This window comes from Pseudopodoces humilis, chromosome 29 (assembly GCF_049639895.1).
Source record: "Pseudopodoces humilis isolate 2021_Gansu_Grassland_sample_001 chromosome 29, ASM4963989v1, whole genome shotgun sequence".
Classification (NCBI taxonomy): Eukaryota; Metazoa; Chordata; class Aves; order Passeriformes; family Paridae; genus Pseudopodoces; species Pseudopodoces humilis.
In genome coordinates this window covers 5,383,964-5,398,885 of record NC_142228.1, presented here as the reverse complement: position 1 = coordinate 5,398,885, position 14,922 = coordinate 5,383,964, and positions in this window count along the sequence as shown.

Below are 14,922 nucleotides of genomic sequence, written 5' to 3'. Positions count from 1 at the left end.
CATGCAGGTAGTTGGAAGTAGATGGTTTTTAAGTCCCAATCCAAACCATTAATCTATGATTCTATAACTTATGCTGATGTGCTCACTTGCCTTTCAGTGTATGTGAACAGTCATTTATTAAACGCCATTTCTGGGTCTGGTAACCCCCTGTCCTCTTAACCTCTTCTGACCTGACCTGAACACACTTGACCCTGCAGTTCTGTGGAGGGAGTGGTTCAGACAGGGACCTCTCTCATTTGTCATCTTTTAAGGCATGATACTCAAAAAAAGACAGTGTCTGGCTGAGAACTCCTCAGCAGTGAACAAAGTGCATTAAGTATCTCCTTCATCTTGCATATGACAGTAAGTGCTGTATCCTTGGAGGAAGAAAAGCAGACCAAGTGGTTCATGGTCCTTTTGAGCTTGAAAGAAAAGATACGCAAAATTACCCAGGAACACTTAATTAATTGCTGCCTACTGACAGCAGCTGGCAAAATAGGCCTTTGCCCATCAGCATTCAGACAATTATCTCTGTCCTCCACTCGAGATGGTGGAGCAGCTCTGTATTTATTCATATTCTGGGTGAGTTCAAAGTGAATCACTTCTGTGATTTATTGTCTGCACAGAAAAATCTCTACATCTCATTTCTTCAAAGAGTGCTGTCTCCAGCTCAGGGATCAAAGCACTGCCAAGGAGACATTCTCCTCTGGGGAGGGTCAGGACTGAGTTTTTCACTTTGTTGGTACTTTTCAGCAGGAGTTTTCTGTGACAGAGAACCTCTCCTTAGAATCATAAAATGGTTTGGATTGGAAAGGACCTTGAAGATCATCTCATTTCACCCCTGCCACCTTCTATTAGACCAAATTGCTTCAAAGCCTCACCCTCTGGAATGTCTATCCATTGCCACTGAGGGCAGAATGCTGAAGGCACTATGTAGATTTTCCTCTGGAGCATCTCATCTGTGTGTCACCCCTGGCTCATCCCATGTGTCTTCAGCACATGCACTATAGCCCTTTGGTCCCCTCAGACCCCCAGCAAGGGGGCAGTCCCAGCAAGGGGGAGCTCTCGTGCCAAAGGATAGTTTGAGCAACTCCTGAGAGCACAGAAAGGAACAGTTGTCATGGATACCAATATGCAATGGGGGGGTTTAATTCATCTCTGTTCTGCCTGTCCTCCCTTGGCCTGTCATGTGGATCTGTGGAGTACCCATTCCGCAGCACAGAGGTAAAGAAAATTGAAAATTTAAATCTGCATGGGAGCAAAACTGCAATATTTAAGGGCAGAGTCCTCAGCCTTTCCAACCAGGACAGCTATTCCCAAATACACAAAGCCAGGACATACTTTGGGGTATACAGTTGCTGATGGTGGAAAGGAAGATGAGGGAAGAGGTACATGCAAAGAAAGGTGTTTTTAATCTTTGGGAGAAGATCTCAATCCTGAACTCACTGAGGAGATAAACCATTCCTGGGCTGGATTCAGGCCCCTACAGAGCACTGGGCAACAGCTGTATTTGGAACTTTTCCCCTGGCTGTGTAAGACTTATGCTGTGACCTCCAGAAGTCTGAGAAATTTCACAATGTTTTCATTTCCAAAGGAAAACCTCTCCCCAGCTATAAAGCTGACAGATCTGATTATTTCATGCTGAAATGTTTTGTGTTTCCTATTTGAAATTATTATTTCTATTTATCTTATACATTTTGTTTGTTTTCCATTCTGGCCAATCAAATTTTCCCATTGCCTTTTCCTCATAAAGTTTATCACAATATTCTGGTTGGATTTTAGGCATAAAATAAATTCTGGACCAAGCTTTTTCTTTCTTTTTTTTTTTTTTTTTTTTTTTTTAATGGCATTTATTGTGGGATCTAGGAAAGATGAAACTTTGGTTCTTGAATTACCTGTGAAAAGGTTCTATTATATATACACACATGCACAGAATTGCTCTAACAGAAGAACTTTTTGGATCCAGCAGGATGGAAATCTAACATAAATTAGAATATTTTTAAGATTATTGCTTGCAAATATAAGCATCAATTAGTTATCTCAGTCTGGTTAAGCTGCAGTGTGGGCAGATAATTACAAATAGTTGTGTTCCTGCCACTTGCCTTATCACCCCACACCAAAAATCCCTTTGATTTTCCTAATGATCTTGGTCATTTTCTTAGATCCCAGTCCAGGGAAGCATCTAAACCTACATTGACACAAATAACCCCAGATGCTGAAAGTAATGTGGGTGCTTAACAGGATTTTGAATTAAACCCAAACAGGAGCAGCATTTGTTTATCACATTCATTAGGAACAGCAGCCCCAGGAAGGCAAGGGGGGGTTTAAACTATCACATGGTGTAAGAAAGCACCAGGAACTCACAAAATATTATGAACCAAGAGAGGTTTTTAATGAATCCTAGGACAGAGCATTCACAGACCTGTGTGCCAGACCTAGGCTTGTTTCAGACATGCTGGATATCTGCCCATCTCCAGGCCACCAGTCCTGCTCTGCTCAAACCTCTTCCATAGCCCAGTTCTTTTCACCCTCCAGGAGGAGACTGATTTGGGTATTGGGAATTTCACCGCCAGGCTTTTTGCTCAGCCCTGGATTGCAGGGGTGAACCAGCTTGTATTGAAAGCCACCTGCTCCTTCTCCATCAACTTGGACTCAGTGATCCTTGTGGGTTCCTTCCAACTCAGAATATTGTGTGATCTGTGAACTCCCAGTCCAGCCCACCCAGCTGGGTCAGGCAAGAGACCCCAGCCCCCAAGTCCCACCACAGACCTGCTAATTACACTTGTCTCAAGATTAGTCAGAAAGAATCTGTTCCCTGCAAGCTGAGCTGAGTTTGGCAGCAGCTGCCACTGCCTCCTCATGCCAGGCTGTGCCAAGTTGGCCTTGTCACACTCTGCTGGGTCCCTGGCACTGGCTCAGCCTCCTCAAGGCAGCAGAGGGGCATTAGCTGTGCCTCATTAGAGTGGTGGTGGTTTGGGCTACAGCCCTGCAGGTCATTCCAAAGGGGGTTTCTTAGAATTCCATAATATCCTGAGTATGAAGGGACCCACAGGATCACCCAGTCCAACTCCTGGCCCTGCCCAGACCCCCCAACAATCCCACCCTGTTCATCCCTGGAGCGCTGTCCAAGCTCTCCTGGAGCTCTGGCAGCCTCAGGGCCGGGACCATTCCCTGGGGAGCCTGGGCAGTGCCAGCACCCTCTATATTTGTAGTCCCCTTCAGGATTTTGCAGAGGGGAGAAGCTGGGAATGAGGAGGTTGAGCACATCCAGACTCCACAGCAGAGAGGGACCCCCAATGCTTTTCTGTCCCTGTGTCTCAGGAAATGCACAAATTTCTTCTAGGGTCTTTACCTCCAGCCCAGCAAAGAAACTTTAGGGGATAGACCCAGACCCAGACTCACCCCTTCGCCCAACTCCTTCCCTCAAGGCCTTCACTCTCCCTGATTCAGAGATCCTGGAAGACGGCACTCTCTTTTTCTACACCTTCAGCCTACTGATGCTGAAGTTGTGTGTAATCCCCTGCTGCAGCTCCACAGAGCTGTGAGGAGCAGCAGAGCTGTGGAGCTTCATAGGGCCCTCCTGGAAGTTCCTTCTTGCAGCTCCCACCTGAAGGCTCACAGTCCTCCTCACACACCACACACTCATGCCCTACTCGACCTCCACTCCACAGAATCGTTCCGTTTGCAAAAGCCCTCCAAGATCAAGTCCAACCATTCCCCCAACACTGCCAAGCCCACCAAAACTCATGCCCACAATATCTACAGGTTTTTTGAACAGTTCCAGGGATGTGGATTCTACCACTTCCCTGGGCAGCCTGTGCCAGTGCCTGACCACTCTCTCAGGGAAGAAAGGCTGGTCAACACTTGAAACACTTTTCTCCTCTCCCTCCTCTCAGCTCCAGGCAGCTCCTGCCCAAGCAGGTAGGAATACCTCCTTGGCATTCCTGCTCAGGATGCTGTAGATGAATTGCACTGATTCTTTCTCTGTTGAACTTCAGCAAACAGTTGTCAGCCCAGACTTCCTGTGAAATTTCTTGGGACAGCTTTGTGTCCTGAAACTACTGAGCACAAGCCTGGAACTAGGCCAATGCCCCTGCTCTGAGTTTCGTTCTATGCTAAAAAGCAGAACAAGCTCCTCCTCCTCCTGTATTTTAGATCCAGAATTTCTTTCCTCTAAAGAGACCCAATTTCTGTTAGAAGTGCAAACTTCCTGCACAGTATTGCTGCCCTCTTCTGGGCTCTCTGGCAGCCCAGAATTTTGCTGGGTTCAGCAAAATTCCACCTACACATGCCAATCCTTGAGGTCAAGAGGTGGGAATCCTTCCCAAAGCCCTGTGTCCCCATATGACAAGACCTGGCTCTGCAAATGAAGATATTTGAAGTTGTGCTTTCTCTTGCCCTGTCCTATGAACCTTAACCCTAGTAAATACTCTGGCTGTAGCTCTTTCCTGGTGCTGCTTTTTCAGTGGTGTGTACAAAGTGGTATGGGAAGGAAACTGAGTGCAAGACTGACTGGGAGTATTGCTTTCTCTCACCTGACGTAAACTGTATGATGGGTCTCCCACTAACTCCCAAATCCCACTGTGTCTGGAGCAGCCAGTGTTGCAGAGATAAATTAGAAGCCAATTTGTATTAGCAAAAAAAGTGGTTGTAGTCAGAGCTACTTGAGGAGAATAATTTAGGGAGAAGGGTGTCCCTCTTCTCCCTTGCTAGATATTTCAGCTACTGTGAGGTGGTTGGGGGGACAAACAAAACAGACAGTGGTGGCTGGAGAGACACCAGGTCTCATGAGATCTGAGTCTTTATGTGCCCCTCACCTGCTCTACAGACCTGGTCCTTCCTTGGGGGGCTGTTTCCCCTCCTGTCCCTCTTTTCTCATGGGAGCAGGGCCCATCACAGATGAGAAGAGCCAGGACTCTCCTGCCTTGCCTTACCCCACCCAGCAGCAGGTGGGATCAGCCACCTCCATCCCAGCAGGGTTTTGGCAGTGAGTCCAGGGGCCCAGGACAGAGAGAGAGGCAAATTCTGGGGACACATTTGAGGAATTTCAAGGCATTGCAGAGAGCAGGCCTGGAGCTGAGGGGAGAGGAGGGCTGGGAATTCACTGGGGCAAGCTAAGAACCTGTGTGGCATGTGGATGGATGCAGCCCCACCTGGGACCATCATACAGGGAGACTTGAGGTTGTTTATGTGCTTAGAAGAGAGAAAATGCCAGCAGCTGTTGAAATAAGTGGCAGGAAGTGAGACTGTGATAAGCAGAGCTTTGGAGACCAGAGTCAGACTGGGACACCTCTGCTCGTGTTGGCTGTGACTGGGCAGCCACATCCGCTGCCCAGGTCATTGGCAGAGTGGGCAGAGTGGGCAGAGAGGGGAGGGTCCTGTCACCAGCACCTGGACACAGCCTGGATGTGGAGAGATCCAGGGGTCTGTGGGTAAGGGAGGTCCAGCAGAAGAGCTCTGCTGGTCTCACCTCTTGGTGTTCCCAGATGGAGATGGGAAGGTCCTGGCAGGCAGGCACAATGGTTGGGAGGTCCCAAGTCAAGGACAGTGGATCTCCAAGGGGGAAAACACAGGACCAGTGCTCAAGGGGTGTTCACCTCACTCCAGTTCCTCTCCAAGGCTCCAGTCAGTCTTCCAAGAAGTCAGAGTACATTATACCCACCTCCACACTGATGTTTTACCTGAGCAACTCCAAAACACCAGAGTCAGCATCCCCAGGGTCCCCAACACCCTGGGTCTCCTGAGGGCTAGGCAGGCATGTGGAGCATGGGACATTCTACCAGCTGGGCAGTGTGGAGCATCCTGTTACCATGGCAACGAGGAATCTGCTACTTCTCCCTGCCACCTTAGTGATGCCTCACAGGCTGATCAGTCTCATCTTCCTGCCCACCTTGATGACACACAACAGGTCTGGCCTTTGTGGGAAATATGGCGCAGGGAGGAATCTGGGAAGAGGAAATACAGCTGGAACATCCTTAGAAGGAGAGGATGTTAGGAGAGATGATCAGAGGGATGGAGGATTATGAGAATGCTATTCAAGGCTTTTTTTGGTTGCAATCGTAGTGGAGCAAGAGGCAGGAAAAACCCAGAAACCCAGACTGAAGGTGAATTTGCCTTGCACTTCAAGAGGAAAACTCTGGGTCTCCATCTGTGGAGGATACTTAGAACTGACTTGGGGGGCGGGGCTGAAATAATAAGACTACATTGAAGAAAATAGGGAATTGTGGTTTTGAGGGGAAATTATATTTACAAAAGTCTCAGGGGAAGAAAAGACAAGTTGCTGAGCAAAGATCAAGGTGTGGCCACACACTAGGGAGGACTTCCTGCCAGCTTGAGTTATCCTAAAAAGCACATCACCAGCTTCCAATAGTAAGTTTGTATTCAAGCCTGGGATACTTTAGGCAATGTCTTAGCTTGGATTGGAATCTCTTTTAAGAAAGGTGTGTTCTCTTAATGTTGCAGTTTGTCCTAGAAATGAAGGTTAGGGTCCTACAATTGTTCATTGAGATCTACAAGTGAGCAGTTTAAATATATGGACAGCCAGAAACTTGGGAAAAGTAAAGCTAAAAATTCATTCTCACTTGTACCAGGGTTTCTAGAAATGGGATGTAGGGGAAGGGAGAAGTGCTTTCAGGGTAAATATGTTCAGATCATCCTGCTGGCTTGTGAAAAAAATGTGTCTATGAGAAAACAGCACAAGGTAAAGAAAAAAAGAAGAGAAATATGAAAATACTCACCACTTTATTTAAGATCCAACAGAAATAAAGTGCACACAACAGCTCAGAGACAGCAGAAGGCACCAGCAATTATTCTTGGGGAAAATCTTGCCAGGTTAAGGCATCCCTCCTTCCCACCCTCTCTCCCTGTCCTCTCAGAATGATGAAATAATGAGAAAATCCATGGCTGGGAGGGGTAGGGAGCAGACACAGCAAGAGCAGCCTCACACCTCATCCTGGTTGGAGCCAAAGGAAAGGGCAGGGCTGGGGAAGTGTGTTTGTTTCCAGGCTGTGTCTAGGGAGAAAACTTCACCCTGGTGAACAATGGAATGAGCAAATCCTTAATGTTTCTTTTAAAAAATAAAGAAAAAAATTGCACTACCCCCTAGATCTAAGGTATTCCTGACAGTTTTAACATAAATAAACCAAGTCTGATCTGAAATCAATTGGGATAAAACCAAGCAGAAGGAATGAAGAGTTCCTTGTGGTTTGTAGTGTGAGGCTGTGGCATCCCTCCTGCCTGGTGTGGGCTGAACCATGGGGATCTTCCCTAATCATCTTTCTTACTGAATGTACCGGAACTTGATAGTTAGTACCTCTGAGATCTCCACTTTATCAAATCAGAGTGAAACTCATGTTCAGAAGTTACTACAAAGAAGGCATCCAGCCAGGCCAGACTCTGAATGACTCAATGGATCTCATTTCCTGAGGGAACCAGGCTAAAGATATGAATGATCTTAGGCAGGTGCAACACTTCTGAAATTCCCTGATTTTACATTAATTTTAACTCATCAGCTCATTAAGGGATTTGTTTGAGTTGTCAGATGGGTTTAGCAGTCACTGAATGTGTGCTGTGGTGGCACACCTCATAGCAAAGAAATTCCTATACAGCAAAGAAATTCCTGCTTGAAGTACAGAATACCAGCTCACATGCAAAACTGAACTTGGCTCATCCACAGAAAAATGCCAAGAATATAGATTCACTTTCTTACCACCTTATAGTGTTTGTTATTCTTGTGCTTGTCTTGCTAAGAGCATAACCAGTGCCTCAGTAAGTACATGGAAAAACCATCCTGTGTTGTCCTGAGTAGGAACTAACCTCCCTCCCTCCAAAGAAGCAAAATGAGTTACCCCCACATGCCAACTCCATTTATAAATAAGAATTGACACAGTAGTTTCCACATCCCTCCATGACTGGAAATGAGGGATCTGGGATTGGTGGGCATTTTGCATCTTCCCTTGGCTTGTTTTACCCTGTGAAGGGCTAAGAGTTGTTAATAAAGGCAGGAGCTGCCCTGATATCACTCAGGATTAACCCTGGTGGTGCCAGGCCATCCTCTGAGACCTGACAAGGGCTTTCAGTGCTCAGCAGAATCCAGTTCTCCCATGAGCTGCTCCATATTTGTGAGCAATGCAGAGGGAGAAGCAGCATAAAAGTAGGGGCAGGAGTAGGGGGACCCGCTGGAGAGCAGAAAGAACAGTGTGAAAGAGCAGGCTGGGGGTGAAGGGAAGCACAGCTACTCTGTATTTTGGATATTATAATATCTGGGAGATGGGTCTGGGTGGTCCGGGGGAGCAGGGTTGAGGGGGCAGCAGGCTCAGCCTAAAGACACCTGGAGAGGCTCAGGGCAGGATTTGCAGGATGATAGTGCCTGTATGGCAGGTGACACAGGGACATAAAGGAGGGAGGAAAATAGTGGTGGCCTCTGCCAAAGGGAGGTGAGTAGCAGGAAAAGGACAGCAGAGGGTAGCAAATGTCTGGATTCCTCTCCTGGTCTCTTGTTAGCCACAGGCTCGGCAGCATGTGCAGCCTGGTGCAGATGCACAGCACACATCTGGGCAGGTTTTTTTAAAGATAAAAGGGGGAACAAGGCATTTTGATGAGATAGATATGTTCTCACCACAAAGGCTTGTTCAGAAAGACATTTCCTTTAGAAATTTAGTGCCAAGATATCCCCAGTGACCCCACTACTGCCAGGGAGAAGTGAGGCAGAATGTGAGGCTTTGATTAGAATCAGAGGAGAAGTTTTAACCAAATGAAAAGAAACTTCTCTGTGTGGGGATTTAATTTCCCAGCAACAGCAGCAACTTTGGTTACTATTTGGGCAGCTTCTTCCTAACTTAGCTTCTTTTTAAGGCCTGAGCTTTGCCCAGTTCTGCTGGGGTGTTGTGCCTATGGATTGCAAAGATGGAGATTCTCACCCCTGGGTACCCTGCACATGCCACACTGCTATTTTTCAGAGGGGAAGCAAGTTTACCTTGCAAACATACCCAGGTAGAAACCAAAAGCCCAGCAGGGCTTTGCATTCATATTTTCAGACCTGAAGCCATCCCTGGGCCTGAATCCCTCTCACAACCCTGTCCCTGCATGCCAGCCCACCTGGTCCTGATGAGGTTTCACTCCTGACATGTCCAAGTTTCCTGCTTCTCTTTGCATGCGACATGTTCCCTGCTTAATAGAGGGGCTGGGGCAGGGAGATGATTATAAATGTTTCAAGTGTCATTACTAGCCCAGGGTTGATCTTGGGCAGCCTCCTTCTCTCTCTGCCTGCAGATGTAGATTATTCATGTCAGACTCAGTGCTTGCCTTTGCCCCTAAAGCAGCTGGGAGATGACCTCAGCTGCTGGCTCATGTCATCACATCAAATGGGATTATTCATCTTCATGAGAGAGCTGGCTGAGCAGAGCCGTGTGTGCCAGGCCATTCCCTGCTCCCATCCCCAGGCTGGGGGTGGATTAGGATTTTTAGGTGGTGAAGGGCACAGGGCCCTGTCAGGGAACAATTGCAGTGGTCAGTCCTGGGCTGGTGGCACCTGGGGTATCCCAGGGCAGAGATAAGGCTGGTCCCTGCTCTTCATTGAAAATATTTTCAATCCTCACTGAGTTCTTTTTATGACTGTAGGTGCCTCTGCCAAGCATGAAGAAATGGAGCCTTCTCATTGAGGCATATTAGGTTTGATAAAATCAGTTTTCAGGATCATGTCATCTGCCAAAGAGGCCCTTGCAGAGACACAAGAGCAGCATCTTCTGTGTTCATAGGTGGCACTTCAAGTGATCCCCCCTGCTCATTTCTGTGATGAGTCTTGAGTACAATAAGTGGGTTACACGTGGGACAGAAGCATTTGGAAGGAAGCCTCTCACATTTATACAAGACTCTGCTTAAATTCACAGGGCCTGGCATGTTAGACACAGAGCAGGAGAGAAATTACAAACCAGAGTGCAATTGGGACATGCATTTTTGGGCTTGTAGGGTCAATATTCCCCATTTAGGCTTGAGTCTTACTATCCTGTCCTCCTGTCATGGAAATCCACAGACAGACATAATTCCCTGGCCATGGGATACTGGAAAAGTGTCAGCTTGAAACATCAGCCTGAATCCTTGACATGGTGAGAGCACTTCTTCCTTTCCAGTTGGTTTCCCTTGGCTGAAGAAGCCATGGTTCCTCTAATTTAATCTGTAATTAGGGGTAATTTGGCCTCTCTCTAAAAGTGAGAGCAAACAAAAATGCAGTGCTTGGCAAGCAGGGTGGGATGTTGGGTCTGTGAAATGGGTTATTTGATAAGGGCTGGAAAGTGGGATTTTCCATGTCTGCTCTGCTTGAGATGATTTGGATGAGTACATCTGAATCACTTTGCTGCATCTCAGTGCCTCCTTCTACAGGAGGAAAAGAGTCTGTCTTCTGCCAAAGTGTCATGATTTGACTCTGGCCAAACTTCTGGCAACCACAAAAAACTATTCATTCATTGTCCTCTGCCAAAGCTGAACAGAGGAGGGGGGAAAAGAACTAAATGGCTCGTGAATTGAGATAAGGATTAGGAGAAAACATTCTAAGGGCAAAATAGGCGTAAACTTAAAGCTATAAAGTAAATTTATCATTAACAGAGTTAGAGGAGGATAATGAGGAATAAAATAAGCCTTTAAAACACCTTTTCACACCCCCCCAGCCCCCCCCAGCCCCTCCCTCCTTCCCATCAAGAGCACAGAGAGACAGGGCTTTGAGGTTTTGGTCAATTCTTGACTCAAAATCTTTTTCCAGTTTGCCTAGGGAGAGGAGTCTCTTCTGCAATGCCATGGGGTCCTTCCCATGGGAGACAGTTCTCTGTGAACTTCTCCAATGTAGTTCTAATTTTCATGAGTAGTAGTCCTGCACAACTAGCTGTAACATGAGTCCTCCTACGGGCAAAACAGTCTTCCTGAAACTGCATGGCATGGGTAATTTTAGTCCATGGGATATAGTCTTTTAAGAATAAGCTGCTCTGGTTTGGAAGCAAGGGCCCTCTTCCTTTATCTCTGGAAGCAAAGGCCCTCTCTCTCTATTTCTTTGTTTGAGTCTCCCACTAGATGAGAGCTTTTTAACATCCACTCACTCCAGCATGAGCACCTTTTCTCACGGGCTTTGAGTGGATTTCTGCATCCCCCCATGAACTTCATAAATTACAGGGAGACAGTTTATTGTATTATATTTCTCAGCACGGCCTGCAGAGAGATCTCCACTTGGACACTTGGAGCGCCTCCTCCCCCACTTCCTTGCACTGACTATGGTGTCACTATGTTGTCCCCCTCCACATGTCCTCACTTTCTCCTCTTTCTCTAAAGAAGGAAAAAACCCCTCCTGCTAGTAAGCACCACTGCCAACCAACTCCACCAGTGCAGGATTTTGCAGCGCTGAGAAGTTGATCTCATCCAGGCTCCATGTTGGGGAATCGCTTGCCATGCCCCGTGCTGCCAGTCACATGGCCTCAGCTGCCATGGCGCCAGCACCACTCAATGCCTCTTTTCACGCAGGGTGCTGAAAAGAAGGAGCTGCCGCCACCCCTGCCCTTCTGCCCACAGCATGGCTCGCTAGAGGCAGCCAGGCAGGCAAAGGCTGCTGCTGGCCATGCTGAGACGGCGGCAGCTGCATGGCTGTGGCGCCTTACCACCCCCCAGAAGAACTATTTGATTTCCTTCTTAAATACATTGTTACAAAGGCATTACCAACTTTTCTAATTGGGCCAGCAGCATGTCCATCTTCAGGGCCACTGGAGATTGGCTCTATTGGACACAATGGAAGTTTCTAGCAGCTTTTTGCAGAAGCCACCTCTGTGGCTTCCCGACACCCCCCCAAAAAAAACCAAACCAGGCTGTGTTAAGCCAACACACAAAGCCAAGTACCACATCCTAGCCTTGGTGCTGGTACTCCATGCTACAGTCCCTAGGGAGTGTGGAGGAAGGAAGACTTTGGCCCCAGCAGACCAGAGCAGTCTGGAGGGGCCACACGAGGAGCAGCTGAGGGCACTTGGCCTGTTCATCTGGAGCAGGGGGGGCTGAGGGCAGAGCTCACTGGGGCTGCAGCTCCTCCCCAGGGGCAGCTCCGATCTCTGGGACAGGGATAGGACCCAGGGAATGGCTGGAGCTGGGCCAGGGGAATATGGGATGGAGATCAGGGAAGGTTCTTCCTCCAGAGGTGCTGGCACTGCCCAGGCTCCCAGGGAATGGTCCCGGTCCTGAGGCTGCCAGAGCTCCAGGAGAGCTTGGACAGCGCTCCAGGGATGAACAGGGTGGGGTTGTTGGGGTGTCTGCGCAGGGCCAGGAGTGTGACTTGTTGAGTCTTTGGGTCCTTCCAGTTCAGGATTTTCTATGATCCCATGATCTCCCACACTACACCCAGAAAGCAGCACCCAAAATCTTGTCTCCTCTCACAGCAGCAATGTGACACAGCTGTCTTAGATACAAAAGAGCAGCTGGAAGGTACAGAGAACATGGTGCCCCTCAGGGCCATCAACTTAGAGGTGGGTGGGAGTCACACCGAAGAGGCAGCAGGATGACACAGCACCGATGAGGCCAACAGCTTCTGCTTTTCACAAAAGAGTGGATCCGGGAGCAGTCTGACATCTGTCTATCTCAGCAGTGGCAGTGAAGCTTTCTTCTTTCTTTTGCTTTATCATGAAAGAATCTGGCAGCCCAGCAAAAGGCAGCTTCCCCTCTGCTGCTCACTGCAGACCCATCAGTCAGGAGCTAAGGTTCTACTTTACCTGCCTTTGAAGGCATTTCCTCTACAAAGATTTTTCACATCTGGCGATGTCCAACCTTTGCCAGACACCCTGCTGCCCACTTGTGATAGATTGGCATTTAAGGGGGGGAAAAAAAAAAAGGGAAACACCTAAGGAAATTAAAGCTGCTGGAGGCTGATGGGAGTTTTCTCTCCTGGCCAATAACATTTCTGAGAACTGACAGTAGGTTTGACCATTGAAGAGTGAGATGAACCTGTGAACACCACCCTTTAAAACCTAAGCACGGGAATTTCTCTTTTGTTTCTGCCTTTGAAGAGGTAACAGAGCTCCAGGTCAGCCTCCTCCCCCCCCCCCCCGGCTGGACAAGGCTGCAGGGGGAGCGGGGCTGGCAGGAGTTCTGCGGTTCCTGGTGGGGGATGGAGACTGTGAAGTGACAGGAGCCCCTTCCCAGAGGGGCTGAAGCCCTGGCAGGGCTCGCTGAGCCTTGTAGAGTGGGGCTGCCAGGCCAGGCCGGTTCCTGGCTGGGCTGCAGTTTCTGCCGCTGCTGGCTTTCAGCAGAGACTGCCGAGGAAGGGGAGGGAAAGCTCTTGAGCTGCGGCGTGCTGAGACAGTGGCCACACTCCTCCAGAGCAGCTACTGAAAATCTATCGCAGACAGCTTCAGTCGCTGCCCTGGCAGAGATCACGGCACCATCCCCAAGGTCTGGGCAAGAGTTTAACCCTTTTACTACCCAGATGAAACTTGCAGATTAATCCTTTTTCCAGAGAGAGGGGAAGAGAGAGGGATCAACATGTAAAGAGACAACATAAACTATCAAAGACAGTGAAGAAAAGAATTAAGCTTCAGATGGGGAGAGAAATAAGGAGATGCCTTAAGCTGAAACATTCTTTTGTTAAAGCTATGGAGATGGACAATAATGTTCTGAAAAAACTCCTTTAATTCATGAAAGACTATTTTTGGGGAGATGGAGTATTTCGAAGTGTGGATCTAAGCAAAGGTAATTCATTGATAGAGCTGAGCAAATGGTGAAGTAGTTGTGATCCTATGAGATGCTGGAACAGAAAAAGAGAAGTGAGAGTTGCTGAAGATTTGTGGCCCTTAAGAGACAAAGGGAAAACTTCTGTTTTCAGAGATGATCACAAAGACAGATGAAGAGAACTTTTGCCTTCAAATAACTCATCCTTAAAATGACACCCCTTAAATCATGGCCCAAGAATACACCTCAGAGTGGTGTGAAATGGGAGGAAAGGACTGATGGCAGAGTTTTCCGGGCAGCTGGCATCAGAGAAATTGGAAGCCATGAGAAAATGGTTTTCTTGTGAAAAACTCTCCATAGATTGACAAAAGAGAACTTCTTTTTCTCTACCAAGACTGATGAAAAGACTATAGCAAAGTTGGGACTGTTTTAACCACCAGGTTTTTTTTTCCCTCTATGTTGTCAATTAAACACAGGAATGGTTGAGTGGTGGGGAAAAATGGTATCTGGAGGTTTTATTATGGTTTCTTATTCTTGTAGTTTTGTTAATAAACTTACTCTATTCCTTTTAAGTTTTAAGCCTGTTTTGCCCTTCTCCTAATCCATATCTCACAGCAAGAAATGAGTAAGTTTTCTAGTGAATTTTTAGCTAATGCTTTACAACCACGACATTTATTTGGTGCATTGGTCGGGAAACGAAATTGGCGAATGTACACTACTACACCACTGCAGAACATGCTTCAGTCCTTGAGCTGCTCAGGGCAAACCTTTGGGATTATTTCCTGGCTCCTTTGGGAACCTCTGGCTCTTCCTTTCCTGTCCCTTTATATCCATTCCTCAATAACATAGGGGTGACAGGACAAATGGTGACAAACATCTTCCCTTGGACTCAGGCAGTTGGTATTGGAGCTGGCCGTGGCAGTGCTGTGAAGACTGTGCCCCAGAGACACAGGATGAGAGTTCACAGGCTATGCATCCAATTTCCCTCCATATAGAGGTCACACATCCTCTGGGAAACCCCCCTGGCCCCCACCTGCCCCAACCTGCCTGGCAGGGCCTCTTGGGAGGGGGTTGTAGAACTTGCAGTTTTCATTAAGAGGAGATATTGTAGGACTGCTGGGGACAGGGATCTAATAATTTCTTTGCTGACACCTGCATTCATATGAGAAAATGTAAGGAAAATCAGAGTAGGGGAGGCTGGAGAGCTCTGGATCAGCTGGGAACTTACTTAGATGTTATTTGGTGTAATTCCGAGCA